This window comes from Mesocricetus auratus, unplaced genomic scaffold (assembly GCF_017639785.1).
Source record: "Mesocricetus auratus isolate SY011 unplaced genomic scaffold, BCM_Maur_2.0 Super-Scaffold_4256, whole genome shotgun sequence".
Classification (NCBI taxonomy): Eukaryota; Metazoa; Chordata; class Mammalia; order Rodentia; family Cricetidae; genus Mesocricetus; species Mesocricetus auratus.
In genome coordinates, this window is record NW_024429182.1 from 78,740,232 (window position 1) to 78,761,884 (window position 21,653).

Below are 21,653 nucleotides of genomic sequence, written 5' to 3' on the forward strand. Positions count from 1 at the left end.
TGACAATCGTCAGAACCCTTGGCTATTCTGGACAAAATAATTAAAGAACAGATAATAAAGGAACTAAGCACCCATCCAATAAAGACAATACAAGAATCAACACTCACAGCTAAAATCATCCAAAACTCAGATGTATAAATACCAGGGTAAGAATACGTTCAACTGGGTCGCTGGGTGGTGGCAGCACATGCCTTTAATCCCAGCACTTGGGAGGCAGAGGCAGGCAGATCTCTGAGTTCGAGGCCAGGCTGGACCAACAGCCTCCAAAACAATACAGAGAAACCCTGTCTCGTAAAACCAAAAAAAAAAAAAAAAAAAAAAAAAAAGAAAGAAAAAAAAAGAATACGTTCAACTGGGTAAAGAAAATGGGGTACATTTACAAAATGGAGTATTACTCAGCAGTAAAAATAAATAAATAAATAAATTACATCTTGAAATTTGCAGGCAAATGAATGAACTAGAAAAAACCATCCAGAGAAAATGGAAAGATCTTCCATGCTCATAGATTATCATGATTAACATAGTAAAAATGGCAAACTTACCAAAAGCAATCTACAGGTTCAATGTAATATTCATCAAAATCCCATCGCAATTCTTTACAGACCTCAAAAGAACAATACTCAATTTCATATGGAAAAATGAAAAAATAGACAAGGACAATGAAAGCAATCCTGTATGAAAAAGAAACTTCCAGAGTTATTACCATCCCTGACTTTAAGTTCTACTATAGAGCTATGGTAATAAAAATTGCATGACATTGGCATAAAAACAGAAAGGTGGATCAATGGAATCGAAATGAGGATCCTGACATAAATTCACACAACTACGAACACCAGATTTTTGACAAAGAAGCTAAATTATACAATGGAAAAAAGAAAGCATCTTCAACAGATGGTGCTGGCATATATAACTGGATATAGGCATGTATTAGAATGCAAATAGGTTCATATCTACTGCCCTGCACAAAACTCAAGTCCGAGTGAATCAAAGATCTCAACATAAATCCAGTTACACTGAACCTAATAGAAGAAAGTGGGAATTAGTTTTGAAGGAATTGGCACATGAGACAACTTACGGAATATACACCAGTAGCACAAACACTGAGATTGCCAATTAACAAATGGGACCTCCTAAAACTAAAATGCCTGGGTGAAGCAAAGGACATTGTCAATAAGATAAAGCAGCCTACAAATTTGGAAGAGATCTTCACCAGACAAACCCACATCTGACAGAGGGCTGATCTCCAAAATATATCAAGAACTCAAGAAACTACATTAAAATACCAAATAATTCTATTAAAAATGGGGTACAGATTTAAACAGAGAATTCTCAACAGAATAATCTCAAATGGCTGAGATAAACTTAAGAACTGTTCAATATCCTTAGCCATCAGGGAAATCCAAATCAAAACAACTGAGATACCATCTCATACCTGTCAGATTGGCTAAGGTAAAAACACTAATGACAGCTTAGGTTGGAGAGGATGTAGAGTAGGGGAACACTCCTCCACTTCTGGTAGGAGTACAAACTTGTACAGTCACTCTGGAAATTGATATGGTGGTTTCTCAGAAAATTGGGAATCAATATGCCTCCAGACTCAGCTATACCAATCTTGGGCATATAGCCAAAGAATGCTCAATCATATCATAAGGACATTTGCTCAACTATGTTCATAGTAGCATTATTTGTAATAGCCAGAACCTGAAAACAACCTAGATGCCCCTCAACCAAAGAATGGATAAAGAAAACGTGGTACATTTTCACAGTGGAGTTATTACTCAGTGATCAAAAACAATGGCATCATGAAATTTGCAGACAAATGGATAGAACTAGAAAAAAAATCATCCTGGGTGAGTTAACACAGACCCAGAAAGACAAACATGGTATGTACTCACTTATAAGTACATATCAGGTATAAAGTAAAGGATAGCCAGACTACAGTCTACAGCCCCAGAAAGGCTAAATAACAAGGAGGACCCAAATAGGGATGCACATATTTCCCTGGGAAAGGGAAATAGAGGACATTTTCTAGGTAAACTGGGGGTACAAGTGGGTGGGAACATGGAGGGATTGAGTTCAGTAGGTTGGGGGTGGGATAGAGGGGAGTAATGAAAGAGATGTATTGATAGGGGTGCCATTTTGGGGTTATGGAGAAGCTTGGTACCAGGGAAACTCCAAGGAATCCACAAGGATGACCCCAGATAGAAGAATATGCAGAGATCCACAGACAAGACTGGGCCAAGCTCCAGGAGTCCTCCTGAAATAAGGGAGGAGGGGTTGTATGAGCCAGGGGGAACAAGGTCATGATAGGAAAACCCACAGAAACAGATGACCTGAGCTCGTGGGAGCTCACAGACTTTGAACCAACAGCTAGGGAGCCTGCATGGGACTGACTTAGGTGACAGTTGTGTAGCTTCATCTGTTTGTCAGGACCTGTCCCTGTTGCTTGAGCTGGCTTTTGGAAACCTCTTCCCCATGCTGGATTGCCTTGTCCAGCCTTGATGCAGGGGGAGGGGCTTTGTCTGCCACAACTTGATGTGCCATGCTTTGTTGACTCCCATGGCTGGTCTACCCCTTTCTCAATGGAAATGGAGGAGAGGTCGATGGGGGAATAGATGGGAGGAGGCGGGAGGGAACAAGAAGAGAGGAGGGGGAAACTGTGGTTGGATGTAAAATAAATGAAAAAATTAATTAAAAAAGTAAAAAAAATACTGACAAGTTTGCTAAATATTCTACTTACAAAATTTCTACCTACAGAAAGAATGACAATGTAGTTAAATATTGACAAGATGGTGACGTGAAAATACAAACAAATAAAGAAATGATATCTCAGAACCAGGCAAAAAGTAAAGACTAAGACAAAGACTTATGATTGATAAAGTACAGCATAAATAAAATCAGTAACTGGGGACTAGGTTGACAGAGAAGCAGGAAAAATGCTTACCAACAAGCATAAAGACCAGACTTCAGATGCCCAGGACCCAAGAAAAATCCAGGTAGGCAGGGAAGCTTTTCTGTAATCCCAGCACGCAGGAGGTGGATATGGGTAGCCCTGGTAGCTAGACTAGTTGAAATGGCAACCAATGTGTTCATCAAGAGATCATATCTCAATATATAAGGAAAACACAAAACTTCAACCCTGGGCCTCTACAAGGACACATATGTGTACCCACCGGCATGTGAATATATATATATATATATATATATATATATATATGCAAGCACACTACATGTATAGATACACAAAAATAAGAAAGACAACTACCAATGACTCAGAGATGACATAGATCTTAGCAGAGAATTCACTACTGTCATTTTCCTAAACCAATATAATTTCTAATGGTATTCTAAATACTTAACCTTATAACCACAGATAAGTGTAGCTCTCATCCCTCATCAAAGCAGCTTCTTTCACAGAAGATGAAGACTATTTGAGAGGGAGTGCTGTAGGACACAGTAGGAGTTGGAGGTGGAAAAGGATATAAACACAGTACTTGTGTAAACTTCTCAAAAATTTAAATGAAAATTATCAGCAATGTTTAACATTTTACATAAAATTAATATATAAACACAAATAGGCTATAACATTAACAATTTGAAATGTGTATGTTTGGAAAGATTACTACAATGCAATTACACAAATACAGATAAGTACGTGGTAAATAAGCCTTAATGCGCCTGACAGCTGGCCTAGACTGATAGTAAGGGCAGTAGATATGTCCTGACAGCCAGCCTGGTTCTGCAAGAGGGCCTTGACAATAGCAGGAGAGTCTGACTAGAGATGACATGGACCTATGGACAGTGACCACATCACCTCAGCAGATGCCAGCTCAGTGAATCATCCCCCGCCCCCAGACTCCGGGCAGATGGGAGGTATATAAACAAGGCTTACCCCTGTCTGAAATAAAGTGAGCTTGTTGTTTCAACTTGTTCCTCGTGCCTGTGTCACTGGTGTCACATCTACATTCCCCCACCCATCAGGACCCTGCAACAGATAAGAACTGCAATGAATCCACAAACTAAATATTGTGGACATTAAAAAAAAACATTATTTCTTCCAAGTAACTGACATGGAAGACATCCCCATTTTTCTTTTGTTCTTAAAAAAAACTACATTGTAATGTTCATTATAGAGGTCTTTCGGGTCTTAGTTAAATTTATTCCTAGGGTTTTTTTTGTAATGACTGTGTGAAGTTATTTTCATGATTTGTTTCTCAGCAATATCATTTTTATGTATAAAATACTGATTTGTGTTCATTTCTCATCTTACAAAAAACAGTTCTAATAGTGTTGGTAGATTTTTTTTATTTTGTTTTTTTCTATCCTATCATCTGCAATCTGGGATAGTCTGACTTCTTCTTTTAGTATTTTCATGTCTCTATTTAGTTGCCTTACCTAACTGGTACTGAACAAGAACAGTAAAACCGGGCACTCTTGCCTTGGTCCTGATCTTAGAAGGAATGCTTTCAGCTTTTCTGTATTTAGTATGATGTTATGTATATGGGCTACCCTTTATTATGCTTGGAGTATTATCAGCTTGTACACAATTTGTTCAGGGCTTTATCATAAAGGAATGTTGTATTTTATCAAATGCCTCCTCTGCATCTATTGAAATAATTATGATTTTTACCTTTCTACTCCTACGGTGTAAAACACTCAAAAATTATATACAGGAATCATCCTTCCATCTCTGGATTAATCAAACTTGATTGTGATAAACAATCTTTGATAGGATGTTGGATTTGATTTGCTAGTACTTTTAATGGATTTATGATATGTGCATATACAACTGTATATAGCTATGTGTGCCCATGCGCAGAACATGGTAGGGATCCACCTCTATTGCTCTACACCTTAGTTTTTTGAGATAGAGCCTCTCAATGAATCTGGACATTGCCATTTCCACTAAGATCACTGACCAGTGAGACCCCAGGATCCATCTGTCTCTGCTCCTTTTTAAACATGAGTGCTGGGGTTTTGAACTCAGGCCTTAATGCCTTCATAGCATGCAGTCTTACCCATTGAGCAATCTCTCCAGCTTGGTTTGCTAGTGTTTTGTTAAGAACATTTGAACCTGTTTCCATCAAGAACACTTGGCTATAGTTTGTGTGTGGTTTGGTGAGTGTGTGTCTGTCCTTGACTATTTTGGTAACAAGGTAATTCTGACCTTGTACCATAAATTTACAAGGGGTCCCTCTATTTCAATTCTTTAGAATAGTTTTCACAGAATTGGCATCAGGTTTCTTTCTTCCACTCAGTTAGAATTTGCACTTTAATAAGATCCCAGGTAATTTGCACAAAAACTGAGAAAACATACTGAAAATCACCCTGAAAAACCCATGCAATATCAAAAGTTAAAACACAATTGCCTCAATAAGAGTGTCTGAAAAGGCCACAAGGAATCATACTATTAAATATTTATAAACAACAACAAAACACTCAAAACAAACAAAAGACAAAACCTACAATACAAGTAATTCTCATATAAATATACATATATAGTTTTAATTTTTCATACTGGGCTGATATGGTTCCTACAACAACCAAAGATACCTAACAAAACTACAATACCAGACATCAGAATCCCTCCTACGAGTTGTTGGTCAGGGCTGTGCAAGAGACTACAAACATACAGCCTACTGCTATCACCCTTAGTTGCACTTCCTAGGTAGAGAATAAGTCCTATTATGGAAGATAGCATGAACTTCAGAAACAGGACCCAGAAACTCCTGAGCTGGAACTGACCTTTATGTCTCCTCCAAGAAGACTTAGATTTCATGGTATCAGAAGGCACCACATGACTTTCCAAAGGAGGGAGAAAACCAACAGTCCTACCCAGCTGTGATATCTATGAAGCACATCATTGATCAGCAAGCACAATAACATTCAGAGTTCAATAGTAGCCTGTGTAAGTTGATAGTAATCAACAGCTCTTTAATTGAGCTTAACTGCTTAACAGGAGGAAGCCAAGCCTGGTTCTGGAAACATAGGTAACTACTTGTTGGTAGTGAAATCATGGTTATTGGAGGAGAATCTACAGCCACAACTTTGCTAAATAAGAAAAAAATTGCTAACAACAATCTATAGATATTTATCCTTATACCCACTGATAAGAGTAATCTTCACCTCTCATCAAGGAAATTTCTCTTGTAGATGGAGACCACTACAGAAAACCAATATTAATAAAAATACAGAGTTGTATAGCCTAGTCCAAGTGGATACACATTTGCAAAACACTCAGGGAGCACTGCAAAAGAGGGGGATGAAAAGATTTTAAAGCCAGAGGACCAGAAACTTTGCTGTGAAATTGTGTCTCCTATTAATGTCAGAAGGTGCCATAATGTCTCACCAACACGGTTTTCCAAATGTGAGCCAACCAAGGAAGGCACATGTGGACATGCCAAAAAGTAAGAGGATAAGCCCATGAAGCCTTAACCCTACACAAAAAACTATAGGCAACCAAAGGAAGTTGGTAGAGGGAGACATGGTCTTTCCCAGGGAGGAACAACAAATTGGTTGTACAGTGCCAATGAATAACCCTGAAAGCATACATACAAGTAACATTACATGGACTGAGAAGGTTATATTTAGGAATATATATTTATATTATATATTTACATATACATATATATTACATATTCTGTATACATAGTATATGCAGTAACAATAAAAGAGCCTATGATTTGAAGGAAGAATGGGGAGAGGTACATGATACTATTTAAAGGAAGGAAAGGGAACAGAGAACTTTGCAATTATATCAAATTCTCAAAAAAAGAAAAAAATCCACAATTTCTTTACCTTCCTTGACTACACCTTTTTATAGATTTATATAAATGTTTACTGATTTCTTGATAATTTCATATTTTGATCATATTCACCCTCAACTCCTTTCCTATTTTCTCCCAGATCCACCTCCATCTAGTCTACCTTCATATTATATAATATAAATAACTTAATAACTCAATGACACCAATTTGTGCTGTCTGTATAATTCCAGGTGTGTGGTCATTCAATGGAATGTGGTTAACCTACCATGAACCACATCCTTAAAGAAAATTGATTCTTCCTCCCCATAAGCCAACAATTGTCCATATCTTCTCACCTTCTCTAGGTGGGGGGTGCATGAGCTCTTTCCTACTCCATTCTAGAACATAGATTGCCTTGAACTTGGGCAGGTCTTGTGCAGGCAAAACCAAAGCTGTTGTGAGTTCATGAGTGCAGTGGTTTTGTCACCTCCAGAAAAGTGTTTCACTTGTTTTCAAGTTATACTACAGAGCCATAGTAAAAACATCATGACACTGGTACAAAACCAGAGACATTGATCAACGATATAGAATCGAGGACAAAGATACATCATACAAAATATTTTGGTCATAGTCACCCTCCCAGAGTTCCAGATCTACTTCCATGTCCCTACCCACTTAGCTCTGTGTTTTCTCTCATATTTTTCAAAAAAAAACCCATAAAGTTCAACTTGTGTTGCCCAAATATTCTTAGGTGTGGGGCCTGCCGTGGAGCACTGCCAGCCTACCAGAAGTCATCAAATGTTAGCTTAAAGGTGGTATCAATAAAACAAATGAGAGTACATGCTGGTGAGGCTGTGAAGAACACAATCCATTGATGGTGGTAATAGAAACTAATATAGCCACCATGGAAATTAATGTGACCATTTGTCATGCAGCTGAGCACCAACTGATTCAAAGATTCAGCAATACCGTTCTTTGGCATATACACAAAAGACTGTACATCCTACATCTCTACATCCTCAGAGAAACCAGCTCATCCGTGTTCACTGATGCTTTATTTATCATAGCCAGAAACTGAAAACAGTTTGAATGTCCATCAACTGATGAATGGATAATGAAATGTTGTACATTTATATAATGGATCATTACTAATAATAACTGTTAAGTTATTAAAGAAAGTTTAATTTATTGTTTAGATTTTAATAAAAACAAAATTATGAAATATGCAGGTAAATGGATAGAACTAGGATGTAAAAGACCCACACATGGTTAAGGCAGATGAGGTCTGGCAATGAGATGGTGAAGTAGACACAGTATCCCACCTCAATCAAGAAGCTTTTTTTTTGCAGTTTGAATCTGAGTGTATCCAAGAAGCTATTTTTAATTGATACTCATTGGAAACAAAAAATAAGTTTCTCTAGTGGAATGTCACTAAAAACAAAGAACAAAACAAAAAATTACATAAAATGCTGGTGAGAATGTTGAGAAAGGGGAATCCCATGATCTGTTAGTGAGAATGCAAATTGGTACAGTCACTGTGGAAACTAGACATCTGTCTGCCATATGACCTCACTTTGGGGCATAAACTCAAAAGACCATTTCTCCTAAAGAGACACATATTCTTTCATGTTCATAGCTGCTCTGTGCACAATAGCTAAGACATGACCACAGCTCAACTGTTTGTTGGTTAGCTTTATTTTTCTTTTAATTTGACACAAACTAGCATCAATCTGAGAAAAGGATCCTAAATTAAGAAAATGTCCTCAAACCCCCCAAGGAGGGCCTCACCCTCTCTGGGGAATTGGGAACTGGGTGGGAGGGCTGGGGGAGGGACAAGGGAAGAGGGGTGGGAGAAGGAGCTGGGATTGGAATGCATGCATGTTTGTAAGACGTAATTTATTTTAATAAAAATAAAAAAGAAAATGTCCTCATCAGATTGGCCTGTAGGCAAGCTTGTAGGACATTTCTTTTTAATTGATCATTGATGAGAAAAGGCCAGCCCATTGTGAGCAGTGCTGTCCCTGGACAATTGGTTCTGGGGTATGTAAGAAAGCAAACTGAGAAATTCAGGAGAAGCAAGCCCATAACCATGATTCCTCCACAGCTTCTGTTTCAGTTCTTGCCTCTAGGTTCCTGTCCTGAGTTCCTACTATGACTTCCCTTCATGACAGACTATAAATAGATGAAATAAGCCCTTTCCTCCACAAATTATTTGTGATCGTGCTGTTCCTAGAACTAGCAATAGGAACCAAAATAAAATAGAAATTGGTGAGACCTGGGAACAGTCTCCCCACAACCCCAAAACATCCTGCACCATATCTACCTCCATTGGTGCCATTGGCCCTACCAGGGAGGTGAGTGCCTAGGTCCTGGATTGAGGATCCTTCCCTTTAAATCCTAACCGGTGGATTTATCATGCTCCCCACTCCTACCCAATGAGGCCCCAGAGACCTGGAGGCAGCCTCCTCACACCCCAAACCATCCTGCACACCATCTGCCACCATTGGATCCTTGGCTCCTCCTACACTTGGTAGAGCTCCAGAGCTGTATCAGCATTCAGCATTCAGCAGAAGCAGGGACCTGCATCCACTTGTAGGAAGAGTGGCCATATAAGCCACAGGCCCCACCTATACCAACTGGAGGAAGATAGAACCCCTAAGTCACAGACCCCACCTGCATCCAATGGAGGAAGAGATGGGTGGATGACAATATAAGAACATAATCAATCACATAAGGAACAATACACCACCACCAGAGACTAGGGGTTCTATACTAGCAAGACTTGAACATCCCAACACAGATGAAGAAGAGAAAAACAACCTTAAAAAAACTTTGTGAAGATGATAGAGGCCCTTACAGAGGAAATGAGAAACTCCCTTAAAGAAATGGAGGAAAAGACAAACAAAAAAGGAAAGAAATTAACAAATTCTTAAAGAAAGCAAGGAAAGCCAAGAAAAATCAAACAAGTGAAGGAAACAGTTCAAACAGTACAAGAATTGTAATCTGAAATAGGGGCAATAAAAAAAACAAAAAATAGACAAGTAGACCAATGAATCGAATTAAACACTATGATATTAACCCATACATGTATGAATATCTGATTTTCGACAAAGAAGCTAAAAATATACAATGGAAAAAAAGAAATGGTGCTGGCATAACTGGATGCTGGCATGTGGAAGAATGCGGATAGATCCATGTCTATCACCATGCACAAAACTTAAGTCCAAATGGATCAAAGACCTCAACATAAATCCAGCCATACTGAACCTCTTAGAAGAGAAAGTAGGAGGCACCCTTGAGCGAATTGGTACAGGAGACAGCTTCCTGAACATAACACCAGTAGCACTGACACTGAGGTCAACAATTAATACATGGGACCTCCTGCAACTGAGAAGCTTCTGTAAGGCAAAGGACACAGTCAGCAAGACAAAAAGGCAACCCACAGACTGGGAAAAGATATTCACTGACCCCACATCTGACACAGGGCTGATCTCCAAAATTTACAAAGAACTCAAGAAGCAAGTCTCCAAAACACCAAAGGATCCAATTAAAAAATGGGTACAGAACTAAATAGAGAATTCTCAGTAGGAGAGACTAAATGGTTGAGAGACACTTGAGAAAGTGCTCAACATCCCTATCCATCAGGGAAATGCACATCAAAACAACTCTGAGATACCATCTCACTCCTGTCAGAATGACTAAAATAAAAAACTCCAATGACAGTTTATGCTGGAGAGGATGTGGAGAAAGGGGAACATTCCTACACTACTGATGGGAGTGCCGACTTGTACAGCCACTTTGGAAATCAGTATGGAGATTCCTCAGGAAAATGGGATTCAGTCTACCACAAGACCCAGCAATTCCACTCTTAGGCATATACCCAAAAGATGCACATTCATACAACAAGGATGTCTGTTCCACTATGTTCATAGCAGCATTATTTGTAATGGCCAGAACATGGAAGGAACCTAGAAGCCCCTCAATTGAAGAGTGGATAGAGAAAATGTGGTACATTTACACAATGGAATACTACTCAGCGAGGAAAAAAACAATGGAATCTTGAAATTCGCAGGCAAATGGATGGCACTAGAATAAACCATCCTGAGTGAGGTAACCCAGTCACAAAAAGAGAAACATGGTATGTACTCACTCATTTATGTATTTTAGACATGAATAAGGGGAATGCCAGCATACAGTCTCACTGCCAGTGAGTCTAGGAAACAGAACCTTCATCCAGTGACTGATGAAAGCATAGGCAGATACCCACAGACAAACACTGAACTGAACTCGTGGAATCCAGTGTCAGAAAGAGAGAACTGATAGACAAAGGAGTTAAGACTGGGCTAGTTTAAGCCACAGAAACACTTGACCTGAACAAGGGGGAGCTCTTAGACTCCAGATTGATGGCTATGTGGAAAGCATGGGACTGACCCATACCCTCTGAATGTGGGTGTCAGTGATGAGGCCTAGGTAATCTATGGGGCCTTGTGTAGTATTTATCCCTGGTGTACAAATAGACTTTGAGTGCCCATGCCACAATATGGGAGGCTCTCTCAGCTGGGACTCTTGGGGGGAGGGCCTAGGCCCTGCCCTGTATGAAATGACAGTTACTGAAGATCCACCATGGAGGGCCTCACCCTCCCTGGGGATCAGCATGGAGATTGGGTGGGAGACTATGGGACCTGGTGGGGAGGGCAGGAGAGGAGGGGAGAGAATGCTAGAAATGGAAAATCCGGGTAAATGATCAGAAACTACAGATGCAAGCATAACCAACGGAATATGAGAGATCAAAGAGACAATCTCAGGTGTTGAAGGTACAATAAAGGAAACAGATTCATCAACCAAAGGAAGTGTTAAATCCAACAAAGTCTTAATACAAAATATCCAGGAAATCTGGGACACCATGAGATGACCAAACCTAAGAATAGGTATAGAGGAAGTGAAGAAGTCCAGTTCAAAGATACAGAAAATATATTCAACAAAATCATGGAAGAAAACTTATTCAACCTAAAGAAGGACATGCCTATGAAACTACAAAAAGCTTAGAGAAGACCAAATAGAATGTACCAAAAAAAGTCCCATCAGCACATAATAATCAAAACGCCAAACATGGGTGGATATTCTAAGGACACTAAGAGACCACAGATGCCAGCCCAGACTACTATACACAACAAAGCTTTCAATAGCTATTGACGGAGAAAACAAGATATCCCATGACAAAAACAGGTTTAAACAACACATATCCACAAATTCAGCCCTATATCAAGTACTGGAAGAAAAACTCCAACCCAAGGAAGTTAACTATACCCACAAAAACATGTGCAACAGCTAATCCTACATTACCAAAACACAGAAAATGGGAAACACACACAATACTACTACCACCACCACCAAATGCAAAAATAACAGGAATTAATTATTACTGGTCATTAATATCTCTTAATATCAATTGTAAGACACAGGCTAACAGAATGGATATGAAGACAGAATCCATCCTTCTGCTGCATACAAGAAACACACCTCAACTAAAAAGACAGGTATGACCTCAGAGTATAGGGTTGGGAAAACATTTTCCAATCAAATGGACCTAAGAAACAAGCTGGTGTCACTATCCTAATATCTAACAAAGTAGACTTCAAATTACAGTTAATCAAAAGAGATGATGAAGGATATTTCATAGTCATCACAGGAAAAATCCATCAAGAAATAGTCTCAATTCTGAACATCAATCCCCAAATACAAGGGCATCTACATTTGTAAAGAAAAAATTACTAAAACTTAAATCATTTATAAAACCCCACACACTAATAATGGGAGACTTTCACACCCCACTCTCACCACTGGATAGGACTACCAGACAAAAACTTAACAGAGAAATAAAGGAACTAACAGAAATTATGACTCAATTGTGTTTAACAGATTTCTATAGAACACAAAATAATAGACCTTTTTCTCAGTGTGTCAAGGAACCTTCTACAAAATCGACCACATACTCAGCAACAAAGGGAGAAAGGAAGGGTGAGGAGAACATGAGAGATAGGGAAGATTAAATTGGGGGAAGGAGAGAGAGGGAGAACAAGGAAAGAGATACCTTGATAGAGGGAGTCATTACGGGGCTAATGAGAGACCTGGCACTAGGGTAATTTCCAAGAATCCACAAGGATAGAGAGGGTACCTTAACTGCCCTTCCCCTATAACCAGATTGATGACTACCTTAATTGCCATCATAGAGCCATCATCCAGTAACTTATGGAGGCAGATTCAGAGATCCACAGAAGCATTGGGCCAAACTCCTGTAGTCCAGATAGGGAATCTGCCTAAACTAGCTCCCCTGAGTACAGGTGTCAGTTGGGGGACTTGGGCAGCCTATGGGGCCCTGGCAGTGGAACCAGTATTTATCCTTAGGGCATGAACTGGCTTTTTGGATCTGATTCCCTAGGTAGGGATGCCTTGCTCAGCATAGACACAGGGGTGGGGGAGGGTCTCAGCCCTGACCCAAATGATGTGAAGACTTTAATGATGATTCCCCATGGGGGACATCACCCCTTCTGAGGACTGGATGGTGGGGGTGGACAGGGGGATGGTGAGAGGAGTGGGACAGGAGGGAAAGGTAACTGGGATTGGCATATAAAATAAGATTGTTTTAAAAAATTAATGCATTAAGAAAGACATTGCACCAGGTTTGTGGGATACTCAGACCTCAGTTGGCTATTCTGTGGGAGTTTGAAGTTAAGAATACTGAGTGCAATAGAGGTTGGGCTTATGAGATTTCAGAGGGAAGCAAAGACTTTACTGGGTATGTTTGTATAATACTTTATATTAAGAATGTATGTCACAGGCCACACCTACAGGAGGACTAGTTAGCCTGTCTTCAGACCTTCTATGCTCTCTCTGTTCCCATAGACCAGTGGTTTTCAACCTGTGGATCCAACCCCTTTGAGAGTCACATATCAGATATTCTGCATATCAGATATTTACACCATGATTCACCATAGCAACAAAATTATGGTTATGAAGTAACAACAAAACAATTTTATGGTTGAGAGTCACCACAACATGAGGAACTGTATTAAAGATCTGCAGTACTAGGAAGGTTGAACCACTACTCTAAACACCATCCCTCAATCTCCTCCTTAAAGCTGCAACAGATAACCAGCTGTGGCCTCCTTTTCCTGTTGCCCACATCTCCTGTGGATCCTATGGAACACCTCCTCTCGACCTTCCTCCCACAACTTTCTCACTGCGTCTCTACCTCAACTCTAGCAGGTATCCCGTAAGCACAACAGTCAAGGAGGCATGTAAAACAGGCAATACACAGCCATCACATTCTCTGAAAATACAGAGAAGAAACATAACTGAGGAACAAAGTATCCACTCAACAAAGACAAACCCAGAAATCACCACCTAGACCTACAACTCGCCCCAAATCCAGATGCCTAAATGCCAGCATAAGAACACAATGAATAATAGCCAGGACAACATGTCTGTACTAGAGCCCTGCAATGCTAACACAGTAGGCCCTGAATATTTCAACATAGCTGAAACATAAGAAAAATACCTCAAAACTAACTATATGAAGATGATAGAGGTTCTTAAAGGGAAATGAACAAATCCCTTTTAAAAATCTACGAGTTTCCTTCCGCTCACACTCTCTGGGATCTCCTGGCCTGGGAACTGCAGCCAGGATGACTTCCCCCCCCAGGATCAAGCAACCAGGAGCCTACTGAGAGAGCCAGTCTACTCCTTCCTCCACTCAGGGCAGAGGGCAGAGGGCAGAGGGCAGAAGGCAGAGGGCAGAGGGCAGAGGACAGAGGGCAGAGCTCCCACTCACAGGGAGAGCAAGTCCCTCTGACATGTCTGCATCCACCTTGAGACCCATCAGAGTATTGAATCTGATTGCACCCACCAGAAGAGAACCTTGGACCCATATCCACGAGGAAAGGAAGACCCCCACATGTACCCATGGAAGAAGGGATGGGAAGATGACAATATAAGAACACATTCAACAACTGAAAAACCAATATGACACCACAAGAGTCTAGGGACTTACACCAGCAAGATCTGATCATCAAAACATAGATGAAGCAGAAGAGAATGACTTTAAAAACAACTTCATGAATATGTCAGAGACTCTAAAAGAGGAAATCAGAAAATCCCTTAAAGAAATGGAAGAAAAGACAAACCAAAAATTGCAGGAAACAAATCAAACAATGTAAGGTTTAAAACCTGAAATACAGACAATAAAAAAAACAGTCTGAAGGAATGCTGGGATTAGAAAAGGTGAGTAAATGGTCAGGAACTACAGATGCAAGCATAACCAACAGGAGTTAGAAGAGATAGTCTCAGGCATTGAAGATACATTAGGAGAAATAGATTCATCAACCAAAGAAATCTTAAGTTTAACAAATCCCTAACCCAAAAAATCCAGGAAATATAGGACACTGTGAAAAGGCCAAATCTAAGAATAATAGGGATAGAAGACAGTGAAAAAAACACAACTCAAAGGTGCAGAAAACATATTCAACAAAACCATAAAAGAAAACTTTCCCAACATAAAGACATGCCAATGAAAGTACAAGAAGCCTACAGAGCATGAAATAGAGTGGACCACAAAAAGTCCCCTTGCTACATAATAATCAAAACACCAAACATACAGAATAAAGAAAGAATATTAAGAGCATCAAAGGGAAAAGCCAAGTAACATATAAAGGCAAACCTATCAGAATGACATCTGACTTCTCCATGGAAACTCTGAATGCCAGAAGGTCCTGAATATTCCATCAACACTAGGAGACCAGGGATGCCACCCAGACTATTATACCTAGCAAAGCTTTCAATCACTATAGATGGGCAAAACAAGGTATCCACAAAAAAAACAGATTTAAATAATACATATCTACTAATCTAGCCCTACAGAAAGTACTGGAAGGAAAACTTCAACCTAAGGAAGGTAACTATGCTCACAAAAATATAGGCAATACATAATCCAACTTTACCAAAAGCCAAAAGAAAAAGCAGGGTAAATCCACAAACAATAACACCACCACCAACAAATCAAAAACAAACAAGAATTAACACTCAATGGTCCTTAATCTCCCTCAATATTAACGTTCTTAATTTGCCTATAGAAAGATACAGGTTAACAGACTGGATATGAAAAGAGAATCCATCCTTTTGCTGCATACAAGAAACACACCTCAACTTCAAAGATAGATATTACCTCAGAGTAAAAGTTGGGATTTTCCAATCAAATGAACCCAAGAAACAAGCTGGTGTAGCTGTCCTAGTATCGAACAAATTTGACTTCAAATGAAAATCAAACAAAAGAGATGAAGAAGGTCATTTCATATTCATCACAGGAAAAATCCATCACGAAGAAGTCTCAATTATGAACATCTATGCCCAAAATACAAAGGCTCCCATGTTCGTCATAAAAGAAACATTACTAAAACTCAAATCACACATGAGACCTCTCAATTATAGTGGGAGACTTCAACACCCTACCCTCACCACAAGACAGGACCACCAGACAGAAACTTAACAAAGAAACAAAGGAACTCAAAGCAGTTATGACCCAATTCAGTTTGAGAGACATCTATAGAACACTCCATTCAAACACAAAATAATATACTTTCTTCTCTACATGGAACCTTCTCTAAAATCGAGCACATACTTGGCAACACAGCAAACCTCAACAGGTACTAAAAATAGGAATAACCCCCTGTATCTTCTCAGAATACCATGCTTTAAAGTTAGAATTCAACAACACAAACTGCAGAAACCCTACAAACTCATGGAAATTGAACAACATGCAATTGCACCATTCCTGGGTCAAGGAAGAAATAAAAAAGAAATCAAAGACTTCCTAGAATTCAACAAAAATGAAGACACAACATACACAAATTTGTGGAACACTTTGAAAGAAGTACTAAGAGGAAAGCTCATAGCACTAAGTGCTCACATGAAGAAACTGGAGAATAGTCACAGTACAGAATTAACATCACAACTGAAAGCTTTAGAACAAAAAGAAGCAAATTCACCAGGGAGGAGAAGAAACCAGGAAATAATCAAATTGGGGGCTGAAATCAATAATGTAGAAACTAGGAAAACAATACAAAGAATCAATGTAACAAAGAGTTGGCTCTTCGAGAAAATCAACAAGATAGACAAACCTTTATCCAAAATAACAAAAAGGCAGAGAGAGAGAGAACATGCAAATTAACAAAATCAGGAATGAAAAGAGGGACATAATAATGTGCACTGAGGAAATCCAGAGAATCTTCAGGCCATACTTTGAAAACCTGTACTCTACAAAATTGGAAAATTTAAAGGAAATGGTAAATTTTCTGGATAGATATCACTTACCAAAATTAAATCAAGAGCAGATAAGCAATCTAACAGACCTATAACCCCTAATGAAATAGAAGCAGTCATCAAAAGTCTCCCTACCAAAAAAAGCCCAGGCTCAGATGGCTTCAGCGTAGAATGCTACCAGAAATTTAAAGAAGAGCTAATTCCAGTACTCTTCAAAGTGTTCTACAATAGAAGCAGAAGGTTCATTGCCAAACTATTTTTATGAGGCTATAATTACCTTGGTCCCAAATCACACAAAGACACAACTAAGAAAGAGAAATACAGACCATGAACATTGATGCAAAAGTACTCAATAAAATACTAGCAAATCGATTCCAAGAACACATCTGAAAAACCATCCACAATGATTATGTAGGCTTCATCCCAGGGATGCAGGGATGGTTCAACATATGAAAATCTATCAATGTAAAACCACATGATAATCTCATTCGATTCTGAAAAAGCCTTTGACAAAATCCAACATCCCTTCATGATAAAGGTCCTGGAGAGATCATGAATAACAGGAACATACCTGAACACAATAAAAGCAATATACAGTAAACCAACAGCTAACATCAAACTAAATGGAGAGAAACTCAAGACAACTCCTCTAAGATCAGGAACAATTCAAGGCTATCCACTCTCTACATATTTCTTCAATATTGTACCTGAAGTTCTAGTTAGAGCAATAAGACAACAAAAGTAAATCAAGAGGATACAAATTGGAAAGGAAGAAGTCAAACTTTATCTATTTGCAGATGATATGATAGTTTACATAAGTGACCCAAAACCCCTCACGGGAACTCCTACAGCTGATAAACACCTTCAGCAAAGTGACAGGATACAAGATTAACTAAAAAAATCAGTAGTCCTATTATATACAGACAATAAATGGGCTGAGAAAGAAATCAGAGAAACATCACCCTTTACAATAGCCCCAAACAACATAAAATATCTGGGGATAATGCTACCAAACAAGTCAAAGACCTGAAAAGTTTGAGTCTTTAAAGAAAGAAATTAAAGAAGATACCAGAAAATGGAAAGATCTCCCATGCTCTCGGATAGGTAGGATCAACACAGTAAAAATGGCAATCTTTCCAAAAGCAATCTACAAATTCAATTCAATCCCCATCAAAATATCTTCCCAATCCTTGGCAGACGGTGAAAGAGCAATAATCAAGTTTATATGGAAAAACAAAAGACCCAGGATAGCCAAACAACCCTGTACAATAAAGGAACTTCAGGAGGCATCACCATCCCTGACTTCAAGCTCTATTATAGAGATATAGTCCTGAAAACAGCTTGGTATTGGAACAAATATAGACAGGTAGACCAATGGAATTGAATTGAACACTTTGATATTAACCCATACATGTATGAACATCTGATCTTCAACAAAGAAGCTAAAATATACAATGGAAAAAAGAAAGCATCTTCAACAAATGGTGCTGGCATAACCGGATGCTGGCATGTAGAAGAATGCAGATAGATCCATGTCTATTGCCATGCACAAAACTTAAGTCCAAATGGATCAAAGACCTCAACATAAATCCAGCCACACTGAACCTCTTAGAAGAGAAAGTGGGTGGTATCCTTGAGCGAATTGGTACAGGAGACAGCTTCCTGAACATAACACCAGTAGCACTGACACTGAGGTCAACAATTAATACATGGGACCTCCTGCAACTGAGAAGCTTCTGTAAGGCAAAGGACACAGTCAGCAAGACAAAAAGGCAACCCACAGACTGGGAAAAGATATTCACTGACCCCATAACTGACAAAGGGCTGATTTCCAAAATTTACAAAGAACTCAAGAAGCAAGTCTCCAAAACACCATAGGATCCAATTAAAAAGTGGTGAACGAACAAAATTGAGAATTCTCAATAGAGGAGTCTAAAATGGCTGAGAGACACTTAAGAAAATGCTCAACATCCTTAGCCATTAGGGGAATGCAAATCAAAACAACTCTGAGACACCATTTCACTCCTCTCAGAATGGCTAAAAAACAAAACAAAAAACTTAAATACCAATACAGTTCATGTAGGAGAGGATGCAGAGAGAGGAACTCTCACTGCTAGTGAGAGTGCCAACTTGTACAGCCGCTTTGTAAATCAGTATGGAGATTCCTCAGAAAAATGGGAATCAGTCTACCACAAAATCCAGCAATTCACTCTTAGGCATATACCCAAAAAATGTACATTCATGCAACAAGGACATCCGTTGCACTATGCTCACAGCAGCATTATTTGTAATATCCAGATCCTGGATGTAACCTAGATGCCCCTCAACCTAAGAGAAGATAGAGAAAATGTGGTACATTTACACAATGGAGTACTACTCTGCAGAAAAAAAACAATGGAATCTTGAAATTCGCAGGCAAATGGATGGCACTAGAAGAAACCATCCTGAGTGATGTAACCCAGCCACAAAAAAACAAACATGGTATGTACTCACTCATATATGGATTTTAGGCATGAAACAGGGGAGTGCTAGCCTAAAATCCCACTGTCAGAGAGTCTGGGAAACAGGGAGGACCCTAACAGATATATGCATGGTACCCCAGAGATGGGGAAAGGGATAGGATCTCCTAAGTGGATTGGGAGCATGGGGGGAGGGGAGAGGGAGCAGGGAGAAAGAGAGGGGAGAAGAGGAGGGGAGAGGATGTTATGGGGGAGCAGGAAGCTTGAGTTGGGGGAAGAATAGAAGAGAGCAGGTTGAGAGATGCCATAATAGAGGGAGCCATTACAGGTTTGTGGAGAGATTTGGCACTAGGGAGATTTCTAGAGTTCTACAAGGATGACACCAACAGGCAATCTAAGCAATAGTGGAGAGGCTACCTTAAATACCCTTCCCCGAAGAGATTAATGACTACTTTATATACCATCTAGAGCCTTCATCCAGAGGCTGATGGAACCAGAGGCAGACACCCACAGCTAAACACTGAACTGAACTCCTGGAAACCAGTTGCAGATAGGGAGGAGTGATGAGCAAATGGCTCAAGACTGGGTGGGTGAAACCCACAGAAACAGCTGACCTGAACAAGGGGGAGCTTATGGACCCCAGACTGATGGCTGAGAGGTCAGAATGTGACTGATCCAGACTCCCTGAAAGTGGGTGTCAGTGAGGAGGCCTCAGCATTCTTTGTGGCTTCAGGCATTAGATCAGTATTTATCCCTGGCATCCAAGTGGACTTTGGGAGCCCATTCCACATGGATGGATGCTCTCTGAGCCTGGACATATGGGGTAGGGCGTATGCCCTGCCCCAGATGGTATGAAAGACTTTGGAGATCCTCCATGAAGGGCCTCACCCTCCCTGGAGAGTGGAGTGGGCATTGGGTGGGAGGTTGAGATGATGTGTGGAGTGCAGGAGGGGAGGGAGAGGGAGCTGGGATTGACATGTGAAGCAAGCTTGTTTCTAATTTAAATAATAAAAAAGTGAAAGAAAAAACTAGGAAGGCAATAAGCAAATAATTGAAGGAAATGAACAATCCCTTACAGAAAGCCAGGAAAACACAAATTGAGCAAAATGAATATATACTTTAAAGAAAGCCAAAAATAAATATGCAGTTGAAGGAAATGAATGAAACTGTTCAAGACCTGGAAATAGAAATAGAAGCAATAAAAAAACATGACCTGAGGGAGTTTGGGAATGAAAAATTTAGGAATTTGAACAGGAACTACAGAGGCAGCCTTCACCAACTGAATGCAAAAGATAGAAGAAAGAATCTCAGGCATAGAATATGATAGAAGAAGTAGATACACTGGTCAGAGAAAATGTTAAATCTAAAAATTTCCAGACACAATATATCCAGGCAATCTGGGACACTATGAAAGGACCAAATCTAATTATATTATGAATAGAAGAAGGAGAAGAATCCCAGCTCAAAGGCCCAGAAAATATTCTCAACAGTCATAGACGAAAGTTTCCCTAGCTAAGGGAGATTCCTATAAAGGCATCTTGTACAGAACACTGATGTGGAATGTCCTCCTGTATATATGTTTCTCTTATTGGTTGATGAATAAAACAGTAGGTAGACAGGAAGCATATGTGGGGCTATGAGACAAGGAGAAGGCTAGTGAGAGGAAGGCGAGAGGAGCTGCCAAGCAGAAACCATGCAGAGGCAGGAGTATCATGCCAGGGCATTACCCGGTAAGTCAAGAGCACATGGGAATACTTAGATTAATAGAAATGGGTTAATAATTAAGAGAGAGTGATCCAGTAAGAAGTGCTAGTCATTGGCCAAACAGTTTAATAATTAATGTAGAGTGTGTGTGTTTATTTGGGGCAAATTGGCTGTGGGACCAGGTGGAACAGAAATCTCCATCTTCAGAACACCAAGTAGATTGGACCAGAAAACAAAGTCTCCTTAGCAAATAATAATCAAATCAGTAAACATAGAGAACAAAGAAAGAATATTAAAAGTTTCCAGGGAAAAAGTGACATATAAAGGTAGACCTATTATAATTACATCTGACTTCTCAATGGAGACTCTAAAAGTCGAAAAACCTGGACAGATGTTCTACTCTGGACTCAAAGAGACCACATATGCCCGC

General features: G+C 39.6%; 1 protein-coding gene across 1 annotated transcript in view; it reads right to left on the minus strand.

The window, feature by feature from the left end:
* The window catches only part of LOC101827880 (ATP-binding cassette sub-family A member 3-like), a 154,479-nt gene that overhangs the window by 114,849 nt on the left and 17,977 nt on the right, over nt 1-21,653 (minus strand). The window lies entirely within an intron of this gene.